The sequence below is a fragment of the Mesoplodon bidens genome (genome assembly GCF_964165515.1).
Source record: "Mesoplodon bidens genome assembly, chromosome: 9".
In the NCBI taxonomy this organism is placed as follows: domain Eukaryota; kingdom Metazoa; phylum Chordata; class Mammalia; order Artiodactyla; family Ziphiidae; genus Mesoplodon; species Mesoplodon bidens.
The window spans coordinates 68755823-68781940 of NC_138166.1; the positions used below are offsets into that span (position 1 = coordinate 68755823).

Genomic DNA, 26118 nt, shown 5'->3' on the forward strand with positions numbered 1-26118 from the left:
ATCCTCACTTTGGAAAGTCTGCAATATTAGGCTTAATTAAATTAGAGTTAATTAAGTATCAATTAGAGATTTAGTGATAATTTTTGAGCAGGGTGATATGATTTTCTCCTTTACTTTATGAAAAAGGATCTGAAATTCTGGATAGGGAAAACTGCAGTTAGAAAGTTACTTCGAGGCTAAATCCCATGATCCAAATGAGATAATGGGGACCCAACACTGGGTCAGATGGGATGGAAAAAAGGGAAGACTTGGAGGCTGTAAACATGTCTGACAGGGTAGAAAGAGGGGAAAACTGAGAGATCATAAGAAGGGAAGGGTCAAAAAATAGAGATGGAATCAATTCCAGCAAGGTTTAAAAACATCCCATGGTTTTGGAAAAAAAAAAAAGGAGGAGGGAGTCAACAAAGGTTTCTAGAAGGAAAAGAAATCTTGAGTGAGACTTGCTGAATGAGTAAGAGCTCGGCACAAAGGGAGTGGGAGAGAGTAAAGGGGTGAGGGGAAGGAGAAAATTGGATTAATTGAAGAAGAAGGACCAGTGTGAGCACCTAGGGACAAGAGAAAACTCTGTGATGGAAGAACCAAGAAAGAGCCTTGACACAAGAATGGATCAGGTAGTGAAAGGATATAAGGGAGCTTAGAGACTTCAGCCTTGAGGGTTCATGGATCTTTATCCTGGTTCACTGCATTAATATTGTCCAGCTATTCCTCATCTGCCTGCTCCCTGGAGTAGGAATTTTTTATTTTGTCTTGGATTCTTCTAGAACACTCCTGCCCCTCACATTCTGCATGTTTTCATTTCTCTCATATAATGTCTTCATCCTCATCTTATCCACAGTTTGTTTTATCATAAAGTTTAGGCTTTCCATGATCCCTCATGGCCATCTGATACTCCATGGCATTCTTTCAGCTTCCTCTCAAATGTTAACTCTTTCTCTTGATCTGTCTAATCCACTACTATCTTTTAATCAGGCTGTGTCACAGGACAAGTGACCTATAGCTTGATGATCTTTGGAACAGGTGCCCACTCCAAAAACAATCACCTGAAAGGGTAATTTGATTCAAATCATCGCAGCTTCCTCTATTTCTAGAGTTTTCCCTAAAACCAAAAAGTTATCAAACGACCAGAATAAGTTATTATTCTTAATTTGCAATTCTATGGCCAAAAAATAGTGGGAAAAATAGAAGGATTTGAATCACACAAATAATGAAGAGTTGTAAGTATCCATATTTTTCCAACATAAAACGCATCATCAATAGTTAACTTTGGTAAGCCTGAGAATAGAGACATATTTTTAAAAATACATAAGTCAATTTAATAGTGAGATAATGATTTTATTTTGAAGAGACTTTTTAAAAAATAAATATTCACCATCTTTTACCTTTGAGTGTCCGTAGGACCTTTAAAACATATCTTTTCTTGCTTATTTAGAAAATTCTGTAAGAAACACTGATGACAAAGTTTATGGTAACAACTCAACAAAATTAAAGATATGAAATCAGTCATCCTTTCCTTTATAGTCCTTCCCATGCTTCAATAAAATGTGTACTATTAGGAACCTTACTTTCAATCCCATAATAGTTTTTTCCAAATTTATGTAAAGGTTTAAACATCACCTAAATAAAATATAGGTTATTAGGAATTTCTTGGAATATAATTCAACATTTTAAGAGAGTCTAGTACAAAGCCATGCAACCTATCAGGATCTCAATAAACATCTATGAAAAAACAGATTAAAGAAGAAGATCTAAACTGTAGCCATAGGGCACATCTGGCTCAAAGACTTGCTTTGTTTGACCCACACCAGTGTGGCAAAATTGTTTTTTAATTAATTGCATATGTGTGTGTGTTTCTGTGTGTGTCTGTGTGTGTGTGTCTGTGTGAAATTTCACTGAAAAAATGCAAATTTCAGGGTTCTAAAAATCAAAACAAAACAAAAACTGGAAGTTCTGTCAAAACTAGGCCTGCATTCTCACATGTCAACAATCACTTTAAGTTAAAAACTACACTCTTTAATCTGGCGTTCGGATCAGTTTGTCACGGTCCCCACCACTCTTCATAGTTTACCATTGGTTAAAACAGTCTGTGGTTGCCTCCTCACAGAGACATTGTAAGTGTAACAGAAAAAAGAAGTACTATTTCCTCTGCACTGTAGGTACTTTTCAGATCACCTACAAGAGCCATTCCATTCCTTCGAGAGTCTCCCATCCATACTTCTGAACATACCCTTCTATTTAAAGTCATTACGTATCTCCCTCAGACTCAAAAAGCTGCTAAATCACAGACTTAACTTTAATCTGCACGTTCAGACCCAAAATCCAGTGCTTATCTGGCCTTGGCACAGCTAATATGGCTAGCAATGAGTAAGACTCATTTTTTCAAACGGGAATTAGGAAGATGCTCTTATCTATATGAATATAGCCATTTTTACATCTGAGATTAAGTTTACTACACACAATAGGCAAAATAAGAAAGACATCCATTTAGTTTAACTTCAAAAACCATATATATTCTCTCCTCTCTGAATTCTCATCTTATTTCCCTCAATAGTAAAAGAAAAGTCAGATACAGAAAGCATCAGACTACCCACAAATAGGCAACTATGAAAGAGAAGTATGTCAATCTTCAGAGAAGCCTCAGAAGCAAACTTTGGCAAAACATTACTTTTCTCCTTTCAGAAACTTCTCTGTTCAAATTCTACTTTTATTCTTTCTAATACAAACCTAACATTGGCTCTCACACAAGTCATCCTTTTGTTCCTTCTACATTTCTCATCTGTAGAAGTGCTCATCAGCTTGTCAGCCAAGGCTGTGAGAATTTATACTTAATCTTCACATTCCCTCTCAGCTGAAATTTTCTCCCAAACCCTTAATAATTTCCTATCTTGATTACTATAATTTCTTTTTTATTGTCCTCTTGAAATTCATACTCTTTAAATTATGTACAACCAGAATATGTGGCTAAAATAACATTTCCCCCCAACTGTCTCTTTTTCACTAATGTAACTTCACTCTCTGGGAAAATTCCAGTTTACCTCTAAATTACTCTGGAGACCTTGCTGCAATTATCTTCTCTGTCACTGGAGTGTGGAGTCACACATCACTAGTTTTGTCATCTCACCTTCCTTCCAGAAAGCCCCAAGCAGATATTCTTTGAGGTATTCTCTTTTTAAGAGCATTGTTTTAAAAAGTTGCCTATCAAGATGAAGAGCAGGAAAACATGTGAAGGACGACCTATATCTGTATTTTCCTTCTTCCCTAAGAAAAAAAGGAGTGGTTCAAAGTGTATCCCACATTTTACATTTGCATTGAAATTTAATTTTAAGGATATAATTTCTAATAAATCGAAATTTGCAAGTAAATGGTTTCTCAGATTCAAACATCTTTTGGGCAAAAGATGAGAAGTCCAATTCTACCATATGAGGCACCAAAAAATATAAATATTAGAAAACTAACTATATCATCAAAAGAACATCATTTTAGGCAATAAGCCTTTCAACTTCAGAAGGCTTGGCTTTATGACTTTATACCCAGTCAACCACATTAACATTCTGAAATTTTTCAGTAAGAAAAATAAGCATCTTTGAGGGGGAGCGGAACAGAAAAAAGACATTTTATCAAAAGCATGCAGATGATCTGGTTCATACAGGCCTTTAAAGTAAAACCCCAAATGGCATATTTTAATTTTTCCTTTGTAAATTTCTGGGAAAAAAATGCAAATGTACATTCTTACCAAGATGTTCCTCATCTACTGATACCTGTCTCTGTCATTCTCTCTTTTTCACACACACACACTCACACACACATACACACAAACACAGTGGAGTTACAATGTTCCTGGTTGGGAATGTTTTTCTCTGCTCTTTAATCCACAATGAATGTTTATCATAAAGCTAGTTCTCCCTTTGGTATTAGGATGCAGCCAGTAGCCCAGCAGGAGAGAAAGGGAATCAGTTCTGGAAGGTCTCCAGGTAAAGATTAGGATGACTTTTCCAAAAAGGCACCAGGAGCACTGCACTTAGCATCAGTAGGCTTAAGTGTTCACCTGACCTTTTTCAGATGAAACTGTTAGAGGTACAAAAGATGGTGTTGGCTTTAGACAAATCAATCCCACTCCTGGAGCTGGGATAGGGCTCAGCTTCTCCTGAAGCATTTGGCCTACAAGAGAGCAGAACAGCTGCATGAAGAAAATAGTACTGTAGGGAAAGAAGCAAAGTGAAATGGATGCTAAGTAGACATCTAACCAAGGTCCATTGATCAGAATCAAAGTTGTAACTAAATTGTTCTACTTCCTTTACTTTTTCCATTTAAAAACAACAACAAAGCCAGCTATATCTGATTAGAATCAAACTATAATAATTTCAGGAAACCCTTCACCTCAAAATCATGAAGGTGAAAAATAACCACTATGAATGAAATTCTAATACAAGGCAGAAAAAGTATTAGAGGTGTAATTATCGACCTTCTCCATATACTCTAGAAATCATATATTTAATATAAAATTAAATGTAATATTTTTGACATGCTTAGATCTCTACTATGAATTGAAGGCCTTCAGTACTTCTCTTGGGGCCAGGGTCTTAGAATGCTGAGACGCAACAGTATTTTTCATTTCTCACTTTCCTTTTCAAAATAATGAGCTACAGAAATGCTATTGCCTCTTTGTACTTTTATAAGCAGTAAAATTCAAAGGACTATGGTGGACAGAAAATTTGAATCATAAACACAATAATAAGAATTTTCTCTTAGTCATCCTTTCCCTATGTGAAAATAGTTTACCCTAGCATCTATGATCTTATAAACACCAAAATATAAACAAATGTTCCAAGCTGGGAACTAAGTCACTGTTCCTGTTCTAAAGTTGTCTTGCACAGGTCATCAACCAGGCATGGTAAACCAATGTTTTACAAGTCTTACCAATTTCTGTGCACACCTTTTAAGCTGTACAATCCTTATAAATGGCACGTTTCTTATGAAAATAAATGTTTTCCTCTTGAAAGAGCTGCAAATCAAGAATGCATGTACCAGTGCTATTATTATATGCTACATTTAATAAAACAAAGGGGTAAACTTTCAGCATATTTTCAGAAGTTTTATCAGTTATTTCCATTACAGTGTTCAAGAGAACTGCAGCAATAAATCCCAGGCAACAAATAAAATGTCTCCCATACAGTCTTAAGAGAAATCACAGAACAGTCCAAGGCTTATACATTCAGTTATACTTAAAATATTTTCATTAACCAAAGAGCAATTGTGAAAGTCTCTGCTGATGGAAGATTTCCAATAAACCTACTTTATAAACTGTAAGGTTGGTATTCAGTGTTACTAAAATAGTTGTTGTTTTTGATTATTTCAGGCTGACCAGGTGTAGGCCAGAGCTATGTATGTCAAAGTCACTCACTTAGTTAACAATGACACCAGTGGAAATTACTTTCTATGAACAGTTCTGAAATCTTGGCCCCTGGCTAAAGCCAGTTATTGCAAAAGAGGAATAAATCTTGGAAATTGGTGGCCTGTCTCTTCTAATCCAAAATAATGAATATTAAAAAAACAAACAAACAAACACCTAAGGTTCTGCTTAAAAGGTGAAATAACAGGGCTTCCCTGGCGGCGCAGTGGTCGAGAGTCTGCCTGCCAATGCAGGGGACACGGTTTCGTGCCCCAGTCCGGGAGGATCCCACATGCCGCAGAGGGGCTGGGCCCGTGAGCCATGACCACTGAGCCTGTACGTCCAGAGCCTGTGCTCTGCAACGGGAGAGGCCACAACAGTGAAAGGCCCACATACCGCAAAAAAAAAAAGGTGAAATAACAAACACTTCTACAACTTGGAAAATGTACACAAGTTAAAAAGTCATGTATGTTGAGCCACTAAAACTAATGAAGTTAATAAACTAATGAAAAAATAAGGAGGTTATGAAAATACTAAGGAAGTATGGGTATTAGGCTGGAGTGGTAAAAGACTATACTACTGACTTACTAAATCGACTACTGGTGTATGCTCTAATGGTTCAGTTTAGCTATTTAGCTGTTTATTTACTACCCCAAATTATTCATAAATAGGAATTTCTAAGTTATTATACTATAAATATGAGACTACTGGAAGAATTTTATAAGCCTCTTTATAAAGTCTGCAATACTGACTTGATCACAATAAAATCACAACTTTTGTGTTTTTCTTTGAGGTACTGTTTCTCATAGTGTGATCTTAGGATCACCTGTGATGTTCCCAGGCCCTTCCCAAGACCTAATGACCCAGAATCTCTGAAACTGAGACCCAGGACCCTAAGTGTGAAACAAAAGTTCTAAGTAAGTCTGTACTGGTTGGAGCTATTGTTTTTACCAGTGCATAAATTTTCAATAAATAGAGCTAGTACAACACAAAAATTAGCCCTCCTGGTGACATGAAATTAAGTTATATGTTATTCAAATTAAGTGAGCTTCTATTCTTGCTTATATATATTTTATTAAGCTCTTATAAGATGTTTTGTCTTATGAAACAGTGAAATCACATGTAATTTTATATGGCTGTCTCTTTGGCTTAGCTGCTGATTTTCTATGATCCAAACTCAATGTTCAACTATAATGATTAAACAGTACCACTAAGTTAATCATAATTTTTACCTTTTTTGTCCTGTTTTATTTTATTTTTTATATTTTTTTATTTATTTATTATTTTATTTTTTTTGCTTTATAACAAATTTAATCAGTTATACATATACATATGTTCCCATATCCTCTCCCTTTTGCGTCTCCCTCCCACCCTCCCTATCCCACCCCTCCAGGCGGTCACAAAGCACCGAGCTGATCTCCTTGTGCTATGCGGCTGCTTCCCACTACCTATCTACCTTACGTTTGGTAGTGTATATATGTCCATGCCGCTCTTTCACTTTGTCACAGTTTACCCTTCCCCCTCCCCATATCCTCAAGTCCATTCTCTAGTAGGTCTGTGTCTTTATTCCTGTCTTACCCCTATGTTCTTCATGACATTTTTTCCCCTTAAATTCCATATATATGTGTCAGCATACAGTATTTGTCTTTCTCTTTCTGACTTACTTCACTCTGTATGACAGACTCTAGGTCCATCCACCTCATTACAAATAGCTCAATTTCATTTCTTTTTATGGCTGAGTAATATTCCATTGTATATATGTGCCACATCTTCTTTACCCATTCATCCGATGATGGACACTTAGGTTGTTTCCATCTCCGGGCTATTGTAAATAGGGCTGCTATGAACATTTTGGTACATGTCTCTTTTTGAATTATGGTTTTCTCAGGGTATATGCCCAGTAGTGGGATTGCTGGGTCATATGGTAGTTCTATCTGTAGTTTTTTAAGGAACCTCCATACCGTTCTCCATAGTGGCTGTACCAATTCACATTCCCACCAGCAGTGCAAGAGTGTTCCCTTTTTTCCACACCCTCTCCAGCATTTATTGTTTCTAGATTTCTTGATGATGGCCATTCTGACTGGTGTGAGATGATATCTCATTGTAGTTTTGATTTGCATTTCTCTAATGAGTAAAGATGTTGAGCATCCTTTCATGTGTTTGTTGGCAATCTGTATATCTTCTGTGGAGAAATGTCTATTTAGGTCTTCTGCCCATTTTTGGATTGGGTTGTTTGTTTTTTTGTTATTGAGCTGCATGAGCTTCTTGTAAATTTTGGAGATTAATTCTTTGTTTTATTTGTTTTATTGTGTTTAATTTGAAAAGTTTTCTCTAATCCTTAACAGAAGTGAGGTATAAATTAATCAATAAGTGATCTCAGAGTAGTTCTAGATTGATTCGGGCAATGGGAATACCATTTTAACTTCTATTCTCAGAAGCCAACAAATGGCTAATAGGAAAATAAATTTCACAAAATAAATCCTGAATCTAATATTTAGACTAAGAATTCATGCTCACAAGTATTTCTTCAAGTTCAACTAAAGAACTACGTTACTATGTACAGAAAGAACAAAGGAATAATTCAGTTAGAAAATCACAATTTTCCAGCTATAGTAGTAAAACGTGATTCAGGCAAGCATGATCAATAGATGCTAAATCTAAGGGGAAAAGGTTTAATTACAAAAAGGTATTTAAAACATATCAAAGTATTTCCCTATAAATTACTTAAATTTCCAAAGGAAAAAAGTAAATATGGTAGAGAAACTGAATGACTCTTGAAACAAATAATCAAAATAATGCCAACAATAATACTTTTAATTTTTATTAAAAATGAAAGAAGTCCAGAAGAACAACTTATATGCAACTAAACAATGTTTTAAGTGGCTTTCCTATTCCTATTAAAGCTTTATATTTAAAATGTCTACATGATATGTGCTTCACAGGCTTGAGACTATCAAACTTTACCACCCATGTGACTTTAGCAGTTTTATTGCATAACGATCCACATAACACTGCATATTTGTCTAGTTCAGTCTATGTCATAAAGTGCTATTCATAGGGGGGAAAGTAACAAAGCTTACTAAGCACTGAAATTCTCCAAGGTACTTGCTACTTGGGTCAGGGAAAAAAAGCTAATTTAGCACTACCAGCCTGAATAACAGATTTCCATTTATATATACATGGATATATATATATATATATAATATAATATAATATTTCCATTTATATATACATGGATATATATATAATATAATATACATATTCATATAATATATGAATCTGAATTCCATTTATATATATTTATATATATATATCAAAAAAAAGAACTAAGAGTTTTAGTTAGTCAATTAAAATATGTCAAAAGCATCCCAAAATAGTTAATTCTATTAATGCTAATGATTAATCCTTGAGAAGGATACATCATCACTAAAACATTAGTTTTATTCTAGCCAAAACTGCATAATCTGAATCTAATCATGAGAAAACACTAGATAAACACAAATTGAGAAACTTTTAACTTCCTCTATTCTTTAGAAACATCAATGTCACAAAAGATCAAGAAAAGCTAAAGAATCGTCCAGATTAAAAAAGCCTAAAGAGATGTGAAAGGTAAACGCAATGTCATCCTTGACTGAGCGGTGCGGGGGAGGGCTGCTATAAGGACATTACTGGGACAACTGACAACGCTGCAGTACGGACTGCAGATTAGATACAAGTATTTTCAGTGTTAAACTAGACTTGATAACTGTACTGTGGTTATGTAAGAGAAGGTTCCCAGTTCTAAGAAAGACACACTGAAAGATTAAAGGGTGAAGAGACATTGTCAAAGCAACCTACTCTCAAATGGTTCTGGTGGGGAAAAAAATACTTTATACACACACACAATATAAAGACAAAATGTTAAGATCTGGACAAAATGTTAACATTTTTTAATCTGTGTAAATGGTTTATAAGCATGTTTTTGTACTACAGTTACAACTTTTCTATAAGTAAAAATTGTTTCAGACTTCCCTGGTGGCACAGTGGTTAAGAATCTGCCTGCCAATGCAGGGGACACGGGTTCAAGCCCTGGTCCAGGAAGATCCCACATGCCGCGGAGCAACTAAGCCCATGCGCCACAACTACTGAGCCTGCACTCTAGAGCCCGCGAGCCACAACTACTGAAGCCTGCGCATCTAGAGCCCATGCTCTGCAACAAGAGAAGCCACCACGATGAGAAGCCTGCGCACCACAACAAAGAGTAGCCCCCGCTTGCCACAACTAGAGAAAGCCCACACACAGCAACGAAGACGCAATGCAGCCAAAAATAAAATAATTTAAAAAAAATTTTTCAAAATAAGAAGTAAAATCTGATTTTTTCAAATTAAAAAGAAAAAGAAAGAAAACAATTTGGCAGTAGTACTCAGTAAAGCTGAAGAAGCATACATCCAGACTGGGCAGTTTTACTTGTAGGTATATACCTTAAAGAAACTCTTGACCATATACAGAAGGAAGTATATATAAGAATGTTTCTTGTGACTCTGTTTCATATAGCAAGAATTGGAAGCAACCTAAACTGCCATCAATCATAGAATGTATATGTGAATTACAGCATAGTCATTAATGAACACTATGCATTGAATACCTCCATCAGAGCTACACATGTTAAAATGAATAATCCCAAAAGCATTGTTGAGGGAAAAAACTCTTGCCAAATGTACATAATGATACCACATTTTTAAAGTACTAAAACACGAAAAATCTTAGATATTTATCAATGCAAATACATGTGTCAAAATATAAAAAGCATTATGAAAACTGAATAGCAAATTCAAAATAATAATGAACTCTGGGGGGTGACCAGCGTAACCTAGGAGGGGTACAGAGAGAGCTTCAGTTGTCTCATAACACTATTTCTGTAAGAAAAGAAGCAAACAGCAAAATGCTAAAATATGAGAAAACTGGATGGTGGCTACATGGATATGTATTATTATTCTCTATCGTTTGCAGTGTTTCAAAAATATTACCTAACAAATTCTTTTTTAAAACTTTAGAAGTTCTAATTAAACAAAATGAAAGCTGAGAAGCTCAGTTCAACCCTCTTGGCCAAAAAGGAGGACCACGATGAAATATAATAAACTAGTGTTCAATTAATTTTTACAATATGCAAACACTCTTTGCTACTGTAAACTCGTCAAAACCCTTTTTCATTAACTCACACCATGTACTTCAGACTTTTGTATTACGAATCCCAGCGTATGATTATAGATTAGTCAGTCACGTTTATTTTGTAATATGCTTAATTACCCAGTAAATCTCCATTCTCTGTACTGTTTTGCCTTACATTGACTGATTGCTTTCTGTGGTTTCCCTTGCAGGTGAAAATTTCATACCTGGGTTGGCTGATATTTATTAAGGTTAAAGAGGCATTAACCTTCATGGTTACAACAGAATTCTGAGCAGCATCAGGCCTCCACTGAGACCACAGTGCCTATGGTAGTCACCATTTCTTCAGCTGCACAGTATTTTTATCAAAGTCAGCCTGTGCAGGCATCGTATGACATAAATGATAACAGAAATGTGCTGCATAGACCAGGGAGAAAAGTATGAAATGCCTTTTAAATTGTTACAAGAAAAGAAACAGTGCTCTACAGTGGAGGAAACTGGAGATCGATAACAGAGCATCTCAGTTTTGTTCTGCCACTCATTCCTTGTGGCCTTAAGCAACCCACATCCCCTCTCTCAACCTGGGATTTCTCATGTGGAGATAATGACAACGTCCTGCCAACCTCCCAGGATTGGTGTTAGGCCTGAAAGAGATGACACATGCAGAAGTGCTTTGTGAAAGATAAAGCATTCAAAAACCACAAAGTGTGATTGTCATTATTCTGATCCTTTCAGAACCAAAAAATATCCTTGCAAAATGAATACAATAAAATTCTCAGAAACAGATAAGGAAAATTAATTTGGTAGTTTCAGCAAGCTATGCTTTGTATGTGAGTGAGTAGACCTGCTACAAGAAAATCTCCAAGAGAAAATAAACAACTGCTAATGATATTTTAGTATGGAACTCTGTTCAAAGTAGGAGTACACAAGGAAGTTGAAGGAAGGTGTCTGAAGTACTCTCTTCCAAAATTACTTAAGGACTAATTGGTGATTGCAATTTGTGTGTAAAAATTAAAATGGACACTAGCTGAAAGGGGGTGGCAAGGTGGAGAATACCAAGAGTTGTTGCCTTCCTTAAAGCAGTGGTTCATTAAGTGTGCTCAATGGACTCCTAGGGTCCCTGAGAACCTTCCAGGAATTCATGATGGCAAAACTATTTTCATAATAACATTAAGATGTTATTTGCCTTTTTGCCGTGTGGTGCAAAAGCACTGATGGGAGAATTGCTGGTGCCTTAGCACAAGTCAATGCCATGGCAGCAAACTGTATTAGTTGTCATTATACTCTTCACTGCCACATACTTGCATGCCTTAAAAGAAACAAACAAAGCTTGTCTCATTTAAGAATGCCCTTGATGAAGCAGTAAAAAAATCTTAATTCTGTTATATCTCAACCCTTGATTCAATTTTTTTTATTGTGTGATAAAATGGTAAATAAAAACAAAGCAATTGCTACATACTAAACTGTAAGAGGTGTTTCAAGGAACAGCACACCTGTGTGGGTTTTTTTTAGTTGCCAGCTGAACTAGCCACTTTTTTCATGCAACACCATTTTTACTTGAAGGAACAACTGACAGACAACCTACAACTTTTCAGACTTGGGTAATGGGCAGGTATTTTGCAAAAATGAGGGAGGTAAATCTTTTAGAAATTTGAAAAACTTCTAATGGCCTCTGGGAGCATAAAAGCTTCCCGGTGCAATTTTTTATGATTAGATCTGTAGTAATATTAACAAATGGGATTTGTTTATGCTGTATAATGAAATGCATCAACATTTGGAAAATCTATGAAACTCAGTGAATTAACATTTTCTAAATGACCAATAGTTGATGTTACAGTATTATGCCTGGGTAAAGTATTTGTTCAAAGTGCATGGTAGATCAATGGATTTTAAAATAACAAAATACAAAAAATTCATTAATATGTTTATAACTATTTTTTAAGAAATTACCACTTATTGAATTTCAGTATATTACTAAAGAAGAATGTCCACAGTTATCCAATAGTGCTATGAAAATACTCCTCCCTTCTCTAATCAATCAATGAAGTGGGCTGCAACCAAAGAAAAGAAAAGAAAATGATGTAGAAAGGAGTAGAGTTATGGAGTGGAAAGGAAAGGAAATTATCTAATTCTATCACAATTCTTCAACAAGACCTGTGCACATTATAATACATATTGTGCCTCTTACACTTCAGTGTAATTTTGCTTCAAAAAATAGCACTCATAAATGTTGTTCTGTCCTAAGGCTAACTAAAGCCCTTTTGTCCAACTGTGGCAAGCATCCACCTTCCCTTACCTTGTAGTCCTGTGGTCCTTAGTCAGTGGTTGACAGGTATGGAAGTATAAATGTCCAGTTCATTGAACCTGGGTTGGAACAGTGGCATAATTCATACTACAGAACTTCCATGAAATTTTAAACTTCAGCTGCACTTGGACAGACTTTGCCTGAAATTACACCCTTTCTTTCCCTTCCCAGTCCTGCCTTTCCCATTTATTACTCCCTAACTCGTTTCTCACTTTCTTATTTGCAAATAAATCCTCATCTTAGCATCAGCTTCTAGGGAATCCAACATCAAACAGCTAGTTAAGAGCCATTCAATTATTTGATCAATGCTGCTCTTTGAATTCCTGGTATATGATGATCAACTTGATTATCACAGTAATAGGAAGGTTAGGGTATAATTTCATTTTATATCAACATAATTCTAGTTAAATATAAAGTGAATGAAATGTGAAGGAAGAAATTTTAACTCTGCCAACAAAAAAAAACAGGCAAATTTTGGTTATGATCTTTGGTTCATTTTCCGGAAAGGGCATGATCACATGTGATATTTGAGTCCACAGCATTGTAACATTCTTTTAGAAAATAGGCTACAAGGAAAAGGAAATAATAGAGCAACACTGTGATGGGATAGAAGGAACAGGACTACATAGAACCACATGAGCAAGATATGGGTCAAGATATGTGTGAAGATAATAATCAGCGGAGAGGAAATGACTGGAAAATGCCAACTTCCAAGGGTTAGTTGACTGGTGAATTGATATCCCTGATGAAACGGGAGGGGTCAGGATAAAAAAGGAATGTAATAGATGAGAGGGCAAATGAGCACACACAAAACGTTGACATGGAAAAAAGGGAGGGGAAGGAGAGATGAGGTGAGCAAGCAGCATTCGAAGGTTCCAGACATCTTTTCTCTGGCATTGGTAGCACAGAAAGCAGCACTCACCGGACACTACTGCCAGTTTCAAGGTAAAAACAGCCACACCACCATGTCCTTCTCAGCAGTACTCCATTTAGACCAGTGTGCATTTTCTCACGCTATTCTGCATTATTCCATTAACATTGCTTCTTTATCTTCTTCCCTTTTTTCTACATTTCAGTTGCTCCCCAAATCATTATGTTAAGAGACCACAAACTTTCTGCCTCTGGTCAACATATGTTCCCAAAAATCAATAAGCAAAGAAGGAAGTGGGATATATTACACACTTTCTGCCTGTTTTCTTTTAGGCTTACTGTAAGAGACAGTTTTTTTTTCTTTAGCACCCAAGAGGAAAAAACGCATATTAGAAACCTGTTCTGAACAAAACCATATCTACCTACAACTTCCTTTGCCAGTCTCTAAGGACAATGGTAAAAAAGAATCCCAAAGCATATATGTGTCTATAAAGTCACTGCCTAAAAAGACAAAAACTGAATAGAAACCTTCAGTAAGTCTGCTCTCATAATTCTGCATAAGTCAGGAATGAATCACTGTTAATACTGCAAGCACGTAACAGACATCTAATGATGAGTATGTATGTTTGTCAATACATATCTCTTTACATTTAAATATGTTAATAATAAAGCATTCTTATAAGCAGAATTCTAGCACATACAAGAAAAAAACATATCACATAGTAGCCCGTTTTAAAGTTAATCCAGATTAGTATTTATAACATTTCAAGTGAATCAATACTTTGAAAATTTCTTTTTTGAAAATTTCTTTCTACTATTAATCTGTTTTCTTATTAGTTGTATTTATTAGAGAGTCTAACATGACAAATTTTGGTTTCAACAGCACGTAGAGATTCCTAAACCGCTTCTATTGAAATATAACCCTAGGCCACAGAAATCTATCAGAAATAATGTCAGGATTGGCTTCCTTGGGTTCACCAGAAATCCTCTCATTAAGAGATTATCTGCTGTTGAAATAGTTTCATCTTTGCACTTTATTAAAAAAACTTTATTGAAAACAAAATAATTCTCTTCTCCTGAATTTAAAAGTAAGTACTAGCCACATGATGCCAGCATATAAATAAATGTCACAGACCTAAAAAGCTGTCAAGGTGGGGACAGGAGCATTTGGGACGTGTGCCAGGATACAACATGTGTCTGGCATCAGAGTACTTAATACAACTAAGTCTGTTTCAATCAATTTGTATCGGGAGAACATTAGGTTATCATTAAAAAAAAAATCAGACTCCACAAGAAGAACTTTCCTTTTATGGGGGCAGGGGGGCGGGGGGAGGCATAAAGCAAAAAGGTCTCTATCTGGAAATATCTTCCAAAAGCCAGGCAGCATGGAGCTTCAAGCACAAGAACCAAGGTAGCTTCCTAATGATCCTGGGGACTAAATGGCCAAGACCAGCACATCCCACAGGTCAGCTCTCAAGTATGTGTTGGATGTACAGAGGACTGGGGAACAAGTTGAAGTTCACAGCTGTATCCATTCCCAGAAACCGACCATATATTGAGCGAGTCCAATGAATTTTGTATGAGATTTCCTAACTTGAGCAAGGGCAGCTTTTCTGCCCCTGAAGCTTTGTCCAAAATGCATAAACATTCTATAGTTATTTACAAAAGAAAGACTATGATTAAATATAGCCTCTGCTCTTACAGTTAGCTATCAATTTTTAAAAAGAAATTTAACAAAGGGCTTCAGCCATTTTAGGAAAGAGGCAATTTATTACATTGTAAAAAATATGGATATACGTAAAAACAAAAGGTAAAATAATTTATACCTTTCAAAAATGACCAAGACGTAACAGTAAGCATTAAAGTACAAAACAGGTAAGTCAACAAGCACTAGCAATGCCAGTTTTTCTTTTAATTACCTACTATTACTGTCACACTAAGCCCTTATTTGTCATATATCTGAAATACTAACAACTTGCCAACACACCAACAGCGCACAAACCTTCAGTGCTTCTACACAGTCACATTTATTATAAAATAATTTCTCTCCAAATTGATGACAGATATATTCCAATGGAAACAAAATCAATTCTTAATAATTACATGTTTAATTCTTAAAAAAAACTATTGATTTAAACAATGCTTAATTTCTGTTTCAAAGAAAATACTGAACATTATTTCTTAAGAATCCTTTCCCTTTTTATATTGAAGAATATAGTTGACTTACAATATTATTCATTTTATACCTAGTAGTTTGTACTTCAAATACGGCAATTATTAAAAGTATGTAAACTATGGGTTAGGATAGTGATACATATGTACCAGCTATGATTTTATCAGCTCTGGCTATGAACATTACAGTCAGGCAATCAAGGAAACCACTTTTCCTTAGAGTTGAAATCCTCCCTGGTTTCTGATAAGAAAGGTCCTGCTGAATGTGCTACACATGTTCCAAATGCTCCCATATCACCTCACCCCAGGCCCCTCCCAGCCATCTTCCATCTTTCTAGGATAACATGTGTCATTTAAGTGCTTAATTTCTCATAGGGAATGACCTCAACGAGGGATAAAATCGGACTTAATGAGGAATTTCCAGGGTGTTTGACTAAAAGAGAAAAGGAATTATTGCATATATTAAAATACTCCATGCCATTAGGGTGCACTAGCCTTTTGCATTTCAAAGGCAAATGTTTGATAAGGTTCAATTAGAAGCATTTTTTCATTTATTATGTCTAAATATACAGGAAATGTTACATTGGAGAAATGCTCAGAAAAAGCCCAAATATAAAGACCTGAAGATTATGTAAGCTTTGGTAAAAATCTCTGTGTTACATTTTCTCAGCTCTTAGATGTAATTCCAAAAAGGACCCTGGATAGTGTAGGATGGCTAGCATATGGTTTATTTTGAGTTTTATGGAACAGGGATTTGCATGTTTTAATAAATTTCTAACCACAACCACAGAAGATCTCTTTGGATTTCACCAAATAGAAACCAAACAATAATGAGTTGATGAAGTAACCAGGTCTTTGTTATGATGGCATAGAAAAGAGAAAGGTGTGCTGAGGGCATTGTTTTAATGATGAAAGTGGGGTACCTGGTGCTCAGTATTCGTCAACACTGGATCATTCTACAACCAATTTAATACACGTGAAGGATAGCTTCTTGTCTTGTAAATAATTCACTTCTTCACTTCATAAGGACCTACTGAGGTCTGATATCAACTCAAACATTAGCAAGGTCCTCCATACTCTAGATCACATAGGGATCTGAGGAATAAAGAGATTGAAAAGCAAAGAAATGCAGAAGGAAGATCAACGAGATCAAATACTTATTTTACCCTTATTCTTAAAATAGTTTTGATGACACTATTAATATATTATAAAAGTGTTGTATAATTTCAAGAAACCTTACACTTCATAGCTTATCTTGAAAGAAAATGAATGTGGGACAATGCTAGCTCTGTTTTACAGGAAACTTCCGGCTGAGGTAGAGTTACATTTACTCGTTCATTTCTTCATTCTTTTCTTTTTTCACTAAATAATTGCTGTGCACCACTCAGATGCCAAGCTCTGTGTCAAGCCCTAAAGATATTATAATGCTATGATACCCTTTCCTCAGTTTAGTGAGTGGGTGCGGGAGAGAGAAAGAGAGAGAGAGAGGCAGTAATCAAACACATTATCAACTATGCAATTACAAAATAAGGTACAGTCTAAAGAAAGGAAATGTAGACCTAGGAATATCTGGAACAAAGGAAACTGACTTGGGCTTGGGGTTACTAAGGAAGGGGGACAAAGAAAGCTTTATTTGGAAAAGAAATGCTTGAGTTGGGAGTAAAGAATGGGCAGATGTTAACAGGGCGCAGGCGAGATCTGACAAAAGCAAGAGAATCCCTATGATGGGCAGGGATTGGAGGAAGGGAAAAACGAGAGATCACCAAGGAACAAACATTAACAGTCAATGAAGCTGGAATATAGACAGCTAAGTAAGCAAAGGAATCTGAAAAAGACTTTCATCTCAGGTTACATAGGGACTAACTCTTGAGGAGACCTTCAATGGTCATACAAGTAGACTCAGTAACAAAACAGTTTTAATGGGGGCTTTCCTAGTGGCGCCGTGGTTGAGAGTCTGCCTGCTAATACAGGGGACACGGGTTCGAGCCCTGGTCTGGGAGGATCCCACATGCCGCGGAGCAACTAGGCCGGTGAGCCACAACTGCTGAGCCTGCGCGTCTGGAGCCTGTGATCCGCAACAAGAGAGGCCACGATAGTGAGAGGCCCGCACACTAGGATGAAGAGCGGTCCACGCTTGCCGCAACTAGAGAAAGCCCTCGCACAGAAACGAAGACTCAACACAGCAAAAATAAATAAATTAATAAACTCCTACCCCCCAACATCTTTTTTTTTTTTTTTTTTTTTTTTGCGTTACGCAGGCCTCTCACTGTTGTGGCCTCTCCCATTGCAGAGCACAGGCTCCGGACCCGCAGGCTCAGCGGCCATGGCTCACGGGCCCAGCCGCTCCGCGGTATGTGGGATCGTCCCGGACCGGGGCACGAACCCGCGTCCCCTGCATTGGCAGGTGGACTCTCAACCACTGTGCCACCAGGGAAGCACCCCCAACATCTTCTTAAAAAAAAAAAAAAAAAAACAGTTTTAATGCACTGCTGGTAAGGGAAATCTCTAAGTAAGGAAAATCAATCTCTCTCTCACTCTCTCTCTGATCATGCTATTTGTTTTTGTAAAGCAAAGGTTTATAAAAATACAAATACCAGGATAGTGTTTACATCTCAGCAGGAAGACATAATGATAATAAAGATAATGAAGAGGCACCCACAGGGAGATGCAGTGAGTTTTAAGTTGGGGGTCAGATTCGTGGTTGTTCAGTTTTTTGTTTGGTTTGGTTTTCTGGTGTTTTTGTTTGTTTGTTTTACAACTTATAGGCTTTTTTGCATAAATTATTTTATTTCAAATGTTACATGAAAATGGGGAGGGTGAGGCTAGAGAGGCAGGCAGATAACAGACTTTATGGGGACATTTAGGCTACCTTATATAACTATGGTCTTCATCTTAAAATAAGTGAAGATGATGAAGGCTATTCACATGATAGTAAACTTGAATTTTCAAAAGATCACTTTGGATCAAGTGGGACAAAAGGTTATAGGAAGCTGAGTAGATGAAGAGACACAGGTTAATCAACACCTGTAGCCGTCCTGGACTCAGATAATGTCACTGGAGATGGACGGCAGTGGACGAACATAAGATCAATAGGACTTTGTGGTGGAAGCAATATGAGGGATGAGGTAGCAAGAGGTTTCAAGGATAAATTTGAGACATGGCACTTATACAACTAGGTGTGTTGTGGTTGTTCTTCACTAAGATAGAAAACACTGGCAGAGAACCTGGTCCAGTCTGCAGCATGCTGAGTTTGAGGTGCCTTTGAGATATACAGGTGGAGATGGCAGGCAGATAATTAGATGCAGATGTCGGGAGCTCAGACGAGGAATTCGGCACAGCAATCAGATAGGATAGCAGAATGGCAAAAATGCCATTTATTTATTTCAAAATAAAAATTTTGATAGAGATTTTCTTAAGCACTTTAATAAACAATACAAGATTTCCTTAAAAGAAAAACAGCTAAATAAGTGGTGTATGGGTGTACATGCAAAACCAAAGGAAAAATATTTATAAAACTAAAACCAAGAATTGTTCACAAGTCCTACAGCAATCAAATTACTTGGTCTGTCTACCTTTCCAAGTATTTAAAAACTGACAACTAACATAACACGAAGCTGTCTCCATTTTTCAAATGGTTAAGGTAAATTATTCTGATATTTACACCATCACATATTTCCTACTACTATAAACAATGCATGAAAGCTTAGCAAACTTCACTTCATGCTTGGAAATGAAAATCGTCAAATGGCAAACCCCATCTTGCATAACTTTAGCCTTTACTCTAACTTCCACACAGGTTTTCTTTGGTTCTTCCAAAAAGGCCAGTTCGTTCCCTCCTTAGGGTACAGTCCTCCCTCAGTATCTGTCGGGGGATTGGTTCCAGGACCATTCACGGACACCGAAATCTGCAAATCTCAGGTCCGTTATATAAAATGACACAGTACAGTCGGCCTTCCTTATCCCCAGATACAATAGCTGTGGATACAGAGGGCTAACTACATGTACATAGCCTTTCTCCCAAATCTTGATGGAGCTAAATAACTCTTAAGCATCCATCAGATCTCTGCTCAATTTTACTTCCCCAATGAAGCCTTCCCTGCTTGCTCATTCTCAAGTGGGTTGCTGCCTCTCTCATAACACACTGTTCTTTTCCTCACACCAGTTGTCAACTTAGTGCGTTTATTTGTTTAATCTGTCTTCCCCAACACAGGATAAGTGTCATAAGGGAAATATATCCATTTCATCTGCCAAGAGCAACACATATGTTAGGGGCTTAGTAAGTATTTATTAACTGAAAATGAATGAATCAATGATGACTGAGTAAATGAGCAAAATAAAGTCAGAGAATCATGAATAAATATTACTATAATGCTCATTAAGAAGTTTTTTAAGTGGAGACACTTTGAAAATAACTGAGATACTCCTCTGAGAATTTCTCATAGAATATCACATAATACAACTGTCAAGTATAGTAATTTTTTCTATAAGGAATACTGCCAAATTTCAGAGTGCCTTCTAGAAAGTCAAGTTGAATCGTAAGAAAATTCAAAATGGAAAATGGAAAAAACTCCTCAAAAATAAAAACCCCGACTAAACAAAATCATTTTCACACACAAAAAGATTCAATATCACACATGATACAAAAGAAATAATAAATGTGGAATGAATGAATACATGCCTAATATTCCTACAACTATTTTCTTCACAGTTTTAAGTGTAGACCAAAAAAACGTGAATTTACATAACGACACTTCCATTATCCTTCTTATGAAATTTAGATAGAAGCTAGGATGTAGAATTTTTGCCAGTGTGTTTGTTTCTGTGGACCTAGAAGCAGTTTAGAATGTCAGGAACAAAGAATCTTCAATTTAAAGCATTCACAAACACCAATAAAAATAGCTTACAAATCTCACAGAAATGCATACTTTTTTCCTAATTAATTCACCATACTGACTCATTTGGGGGGCTTTTTAAAAAAAAAAAAAAAAGAAAAATCAAAAGGCGTAGAGTTGGTGGGGTGGGATAAACCGTGCTCCCGGTGGAAGCAGAGGAGCCCAGCGGGAACCATGGTAGTTCCCATGGTAGCGGGAACCAGTACAGTGGTAGCAGCTGAACTAACCATTGCTGCTGCAGGATTTGCAGGCTGTTTGTTATGCTTTGCAAGCCGTGAAGCATATGGAGCCTCAAGTAAAACAAGTTTTTCAAAGTCTACCAAAATCTGCCTTCAGTGGTGGCTATTACAGAGGTGGGTTTGAACCCAAAATGACAAAACGGGAAGCAGCATTAATACTAGGTGTAAGCCCTACTGCCAATAAGGGAAAAATAAGAGATGCTCATCAATGAATTATGCTTTTAAATCACCCAGACAAGGGAGGATCTCCTTATATAGCAGCCAAAATCAATGAAGCTAAAGATTTACTAGGTCAAGCTAAAAAATGAAGTAAATGTATGATGAATTTTAAGTTCTTACTCATTTATGTATATGAGTACCAGCTTTTTATAATAAAATGCCTCAAAGCTAAAACAAAAAGAAAAAAGAAAAATCTCTTAGTTGTATATGAACTCAGGAGCCACCACTTGGGAGACCTGAGCTCAGTGGGAAAGTAACACAGACAGCACACCAGAGATGGACTGGTAAGGTGGGTTCTGAAGTAAACCCAATCTGTCTCTGAAATGTTCAATTTCCCAAACTAACAGATTTCTTTCTTCCTTCCTCTTCCTTTTTCTCCTTCTTCCGTAATTTATTGATTTAATACTATATATCAGAGCCTTATATATGGCACACACTCAATAACTTAATATTATAAAAGCCTGGAAGATTGGAGACGCAGAAAAGCATCACTTGCAAGCTGGTAGAGACAGATAAAACAGGGCAGGGGTGATTCCAGGGTCAGTCTAGGAAAAGAATCCAGCAGCTGCCTGCCTTTTAAGCCCCCACTCCAAATGACCTAAAAGAAGAATATGAGTGATAAAGATCTATTAGAAGGTAAAATAGTCATGTGGGAAAATAGCTTTTATGATGTAAGCTGAACTGAAAGCTGACCCAATATAGACATGTTACAGAGAAAAATTATTCTAATTTTTTTGATAATTTGTAATAGTGGTGGTGGATGGAAAAGTCAAGGTTTTGCAATCAGACCTAGTCTGAGTCTAAATTTTGCCAATTATTAGCTGAATGACCTTGATTAAGTTCTTTAAATTCTCTGAATCTTAATTTTCACATCTGTAAAAATAAGAATAACAACTACCTTTCAGAATTATTCTGAAAATTAAGTGGGAATGCGTGCAATACTTGCCATAATTGCAATAACTGTAGCTTTCATCATCAGAGTGGAGGAGGAGTAGAGAAGATCAAGATGTACCCCCCAGCCTAGCTGAAGAAGATGAATCAGGCTTGTTGTCATTAAGTCCAAAGCAGCAGCAACCCTTCCAGGGCCTCTGCCTCAGAACATCTTCCTCATATGCAAATTTGGACTCATTCCAGGTCTCTGCCAATTGGAATGAGAATGACTGGCTCAAATCCCCATTAAATTCAACATTATCCCATAGCCAGTTTGCTATCCAAGCTACAGCTGTGACTAAATACTACCTACTGTCCCTGAAACCACCCCCTTCATTTATTTGCCTTACACAAATAGACTTTATTATGTACAGCATTCAGTATGATCAGACCCTGAAGCCAATATTCAATATCCTAGACACTAATTTCAACAAGGCCTAATTTATGCAAATTAAACACTGTACCACTTTCCACTGTTAATTTTCACAGACTTAATACAATTAGAATCTAAGGTTCTGACACTTAATGACAAGACAAAGACAAATCAGGCAAGAATTATAAACACCTTCTTTGTTGAATCCACCGTATTTATCAAAATATGGAAAACAAAAATAACTCTCTCTTAAGGCAAGGGTTCTAAAATTAGGTCTAGGTGATTGTAACTGAAAACAGATAATTCGTAATGCAACCTATCAACCCGTTAAGACCAACTCTTTTTGTAATCTTTCCCTCTGATGACCCTCTATGAAATTCAGAAAACTTAATCTCCCACATTTTCAACTGCTTATTTTTTACTGCCAACTCCCATCAATTTGGCAAGTAGATGAGAGCAGTAATCACTGGAGAAAATGTAGGAGAAAAAAAATGAGCCAAATCAACTGATTTTGTTTCGATAGTCTATTTAATCCGCACAATGAGTCAGCCCACGTGTTCCTACTAAATGTAATTAAGTGTATTTTGTAATTTTTGCTTTAAAAAAAGAGGTCTTGTGTATAACAAAACACCTTGTGTCCTTAAAGAACAGTGGTAGAAACAGTTGCTAAAGTGATAGTTTGGGATTAGCATCTTATTTTCACAATAATGAATGTTTTGACTTCGACTATGCAATAGATTTCCTTATCAGTACAACCAAAATTCAATTTGAATAAAGTTTTGGTAGTGGCTTTTAAGGAGACAAAGTACATCTATAATATAGAATGTTTCCTTAAGGATACACAGTTACTGCTATGTTTCCATTTCTTCTAGTCAAAAATCAATGTCACACTAGGCCATAATGAATGGCTGCTTGCCAGCTGCACTTAACTGACTGAAACTCATCATTCCTTTAAAATCTATTCTTCTAGCAAGAGTAATTTAATAACTTGACTTAAGTTTGTGATTTGATTCAGACATATAATCTAACCATGGTATGGAAAGTAAGGGAAAAAGGTTGTCTTGATTAGTATTACAGATGTTTACAACATAGCCAATTTTTAAAGGAAGGACAGAAACTACAGTCATTTATTAGATACAGATTCACAACTGTTGTCTGTCATGTTTCAAACCCCTAGGTGTGAGATTTAGTCAAGGCAAATGAAAATGAAGAAGGACGAGCTGCAAAACATGATTTTGTTCTCATACGGTAATTAAAAGGAAAAACTGCAAAACGTGTTGTATCTATGACAATCCCATTTTTTCATGCCAAGGACAGTTCCATTTTCTTTTAACAGATTTGTGTTGGTGTCAAGTCTGTTATAAAGGCTAGTACTCACAAGTCTAAGCTATAGACCTAATTAATAGTATTGGTAGTCTCCAATTAGCTTTGCTAAATTTCTTTCTGAAGCACACTAGTGGCATCAGAAAAAGTAAACATCATCATTCCCATTCCAACCCCCACTCCTAAGTCTCTGCCACAATGAACTGTTTATCAAAGGCACATTAGACATCAGACCTACTCAGACCTTATACCTTATGAACACTAAATGCTTTTAAAAGGTAAACCATAGAGCACCTAAAACACATGTGGTACAATAGTAACAGCACATCAGCACAGGTCAACCCTACAGTGTTATGTGCACATTCTTGCTCAAAACACCTTAAGGTAACAATACCTTATGTTTTTATGTTTGAATTAGGCAAACATTTAATTCACATTTGCATCTTATTTTCTAAAACTATTAATTTAATATGCTTTTGAATATTATGAATAAGAGTGAATTCATCTAAAACATGTTAATATACTCCAAGTCACCATGGGTGTGCCTCATTTGAGGAAAATAACAATTCTAATTTATAAACAGATCTTTCCAAAAAAAAAAAAAGGTCGCTTTAAACACATTCACCACTGTTATCTATCACGTTATCAAATTGAAAATACGAGCTGCTTTGTCAAAACTTTATCTCTATACGAGACAGTGAGTAGAAAGGAAAGGTGAAATACATAAGCTTTGGAGCTAGACAGAGATGTAAATTCTCGCTCTACAACTTACTAGCTGTGTGGTTTGAGGGTAAGTCAGTTAACAGTTCTAAATATGTTAATTTTTTCACCTGTAAAAAAGGAGATAATATTTACTTCAAGTTAAGTAACACACATAAAGTGTCTAGCAAGAAAAAAACAATGTATAAGAAAATTAATGCCAACTTAGCCTACTTACATGAAATGATTGTTACTGACAGTATAACTGACCACAGTAGCATTTATGAATCAAGGAAGCAAAGTGCTACTTATTATGGCATTTATAGTTAAGGACCAAGGTCTAAGCAAATGTATGCTCAGTTTTCACTTCTATCTTTATATGTAAGTACAAAGTACATGCCATATGCACACACATACATACATACACACATATATCTTTTCCACCAAGGAGGAAACTACCAGATTTTCTATGTCTCCAGATGATTTATGCACCAAATAACTTGAAGCACTTTAATGGACACTTTAATAAATACACTTTAATGGACAAAAATATATATATATATTTTTTTTACAGTCAATGAAAGGAGGTGCTTACAGGTATTGCTTAGGTATTTGAAGCCTGTAGCAAAAAACATAATGTTAAATTTCAAAATGTCCTAACATTGTATGTGGAAAATATGATTCACCTAACCCAACCATGAAAAATGCCCTTAACCAATCTATGAAACAGGTTTTTTTCCCAGATCATGAAGAAGTATTCACTGAAAGGTTGTGCATTGTAGAACTATTTTGGTGTTTTTCGTTTGTTTTTTAAGTGGAGGCTAAAATGAAAAGAATAATTCAGAAAATAGAATATTTATTTCCCTTACCATAAACTTTTGCTGAATACACTTTAGGGAATTAGAGACAGCAAAAGAGAGCAGGATGAGGACAGGTGTATGTTGCTCAGCTATCACTCAGATCATCAATAAATCAATCCCTTTGAGATTTTGATTTTAACATACAGCTGAAGTATATCAGCTAGGAAAGAATCCAATCTCTTCCAAGATTATTTATAACAAAGCACTCCTAACTGAAGTCCAATTTGTTTGTGGAATTGCAGTCATTCTGATTCAACTAAACAATAAATGAAGCTGCCTTTAATAGCTCCAACTCTCGAGCATAAAAGAAAACAAAAGGGAACTGCAAGACAACAATACTTCACAACCCACGGGCCCAGATGATTTTCATTTCCAAGCAGTTACTGAAGTGGAGAAAAAAAATCTAACAGGCCACAGAGAACAATTCATTCACCTAAACTGCCTGTGTACTTTGTGCATCAGCTGTATTTCACCTAGTGAGCCATTCATGTTATGCAAATGAGCTGGCTGGGGCTTTTTTTTTTTAACCATTTCTCTTAGTTCTGAAGGCCTCACGCATCACCAAATTTCCAGACATGTCAGATGACCACTCTAAATGTTCCTCCAACTCAACCAAAGCCAAAAGCACAGCTAGACCATGACTACTGATTGAAGGAGAGCAAATTTGGGAGGCTAGGAACAGGAACATGCTAGAATTTTTCCAAA

The 26118-nt window shown here is 36.2% G+C and overlaps 1 protein-coding gene and 1 pseudogene across 2 annotated transcripts in view; one reads left to right on the plus strand and one right to left on the minus strand.

The window, feature by feature from the left end:
* The window catches only part of IMMP2L (inner mitochondrial membrane peptidase subunit 2), a 903124-nt gene that overhangs the window by 567467 nt on the left and 309539 nt on the right, over window positions 1-26118 (minus strand). The gene's annotated exons all lie outside the window — the stretch shown is intronic.
* LOC308622544 (mitochondrial import inner membrane translocase subunit TIM14-like) lies at window positions 20777-21317 on the plus strand (annotated as a pseudogene). The gene has a single exon. The product of its transcript is annotated as a mitochondrial import inner membrane translocase subunit TIM14-like (transcript).